Source organism: Danio aesculapii, chromosome 15 (assembly GCF_903798145.1).
Source record: "Danio aesculapii chromosome 15, fDanAes4.1, whole genome shotgun sequence".
NCBI lineage: Eukaryota > Metazoa > Chordata > Actinopteri > Cypriniformes > Danionidae > Danio > Danio aesculapii.
Genome location: NC_079449.1, coordinates 45,831,632 through 45,833,870, shown reverse-complemented (window position 1 = coordinate 45,833,870; position 2,239 = coordinate 45,831,632). Strand labels below are relative to the sequence as shown.

At 51.9% G+C, this 2,239-nt stretch overlaps 1 long non-coding RNA gene across 1 annotated transcript; it reads right to left on the bottom strand.

The window, feature by feature from the left end:
* Nucleotides 1-1,733: 1,733 nt before the first annotated feature.
* On the bottom strand, nucleotides 1,734-2,171 carry LOC130241313 (uncharacterized). The gene is made up of 2 exons (XR_008838855.1): nucleotides 2,121-2,171; nucleotides 1,734-1,946 (listed from the first exon to the last, which is right to left on the bottom strand). It is a non-coding gene; the product is annotated as an uncharacterized LOC130241313 (long non-coding RNA).
* Nucleotides 2,172-2,239: the final 68 nt, after the last annotated feature.

The following is a 2,239-nucleotide window of genomic DNA, read 5'->3' as shown; positions in this document are numbered from 1 at the left end:
CAGGGCCGCAGGGACGAGAGGAAGGGGATACCGGAACTTAATTGTTCCTTGATTCAGAACTCGGTAATCGATACAAGGACGCAGCCCTCCATCCTTCTTGGCCACAAAGAAAAAGCTTGAGGCAGCGGGTGACGTGGACTGGCGGATATACCCCTGACTCAGTGCTTCCTGAATATACTCCTCCATGGCCTTAGTTTCCGGAAGGGACAACGGGTAGATCCTACCTTTGGGCATAGGAGCGTCTGGCAGCAGGTCTATGGCGCAGTCCCATGGCCGATGTGGAGGTAGCTGGGAAGCTCTCTTGGGGCAAAAAACGTCTTCATATGTGGAGTAGATCTTCGGGATTTGAATGGATTGTTTATTGACTGGACTTTCGACAGACGTGACATAGATGGTAAGTGGTTTCTGAAGTTGAACAGGTAGGTCGGGAAAACATCTGGTTTTGCAGTCTTCACCCCATTTCTTTATTTCTCCTGTGCCCCAAGAGAGGATGGGATCGTGCTTCACCAGCCACGGGCGCCCTAGAATGATGTCCATGGATGCACCCTCCAGAACCAGAAATTGGATCTCCTCCTTGTGGAGCAATCCCACTTGGAGATAGATAGGTTCACATTTGCGATGGATACGTGCCTGGGAACGGATTGCGTTGGTTATGGGTTGGATCTGGTAGACGTGCGTCGAGGCTTCGGTGTTAAGATGGAGCTGGCGACAGAGGGCGTACGAGATGAAATTTCCAGCTGACCCGGAGTCGATGAGGGCCGTGACTGAAACAGATACAGAAGGGGTAGTTAACTGGACATCGGTGGTGAGAGGATGCATTTTTTCAATAGGGGAACTGAATACACTCACCAAGGGACGTGCTGGACGAATGGGACAGTCCAGCCTGACATGTCCTTCGGCACCACAGTACATACATAGACCCCGGGTCAGCCTCCTCTGTCGCTCAGTGATGGTGAGTCTACCAGATTCCACGATCATTGGTTCAGGTTCTGGAGGGACTGCTGGCTCTGGCGAACGGAGGAGTGCTTGGGGAACAGGTGGAAGATCGTGCTGGTATACCCTCAGACGATCGGAACAGCGGAGGGATAGTTGGATGAATTTCTCCAACCCCAAGGTATCGTCGAGGGCTGCTAGCTGTAGTCGGAGGCTGGGCTCCAGTCCAAGCCGGTAGGTGGTGAGGAGAGATCGCTCATTCCATCCGCTAGCAGCAGCCAGAGTACGGAACCGGAGCGCATAATCCTGAGTGGACATGGCTCCCTGTTTGAGATGGTATAACTGTTCTCCAGCTGCTACTTCTGCATCTGCGCGACCAAAAACCTCCTTAAAGTACTTGGTGAATGCTTGAATGGAGCTGGTTACCGGCCCAGACTGTTGCCAAATGGTTTCTGCCCACCGAAGAGCCGATCCAGAGAGAAGGGAGATGATGAATGCGATTTTGGACCGATCTGTGGGATATAACTCAGGTTGCATGGTGAATATGAGAGAACATTGCAAAAGAAATCCATTGCACTCCTCCGCCCCGCCAGAGTAGGGCGCTGGTCGAGCCATGGGACTGGATGAGTGGGTGGACGGTGAAGAAGTGCTCGGTGCTGGTGGTGCTTCGGGAAGTGGAGTAGATGGTAATAAAACTCTCTTCAATGAGTCCACCAACTCTTGAATGGGATCGTGAGTGCTCATGCTGTTGATTGTAGAGGTCCGGTCTTCTGTTATGGGAAGCAGACGGACAAAGGAGGTGAGTGAATTATCAACGATGTTTATTAAACAACAACTGAGCACACAAGGAGAACGGAGGAGAAGTGAGTGGAGTCTGGTTGTTCGGGTGATCCTTGGTGGCAGGCTGGATGACTGATACAGAGGGAGACCGAATGCACACACCAGAGGGCTTGCGGGGAAGACAGACTGATGACAAACACAAGGCAGACAGGACACCGGGAACACTGGACAAACTAGGAGAGACAAGAGCAGATAAGTACAATATATTGAGGTTGAAATGCTAGTGATTACCAGGAGGTGTTTCACTCAGAGTCCGCTTCGTAGGAACGAGACCGGACACTGAGTGAAGTGAGGTGTGTGCTTATATAGTGACTAAGTGATTGGGTGCAGCTGTGTGTGGTTAATACTCAGGTGATGGTGATCTTTGCGTGAGGCTGGTGGAAGAGCCTGGCCAATCCGTGACAGGAGGAAACCGGACCACCCGGAGGAAACCCACACCAACATGGGGAGAACATGCAAACTCCAC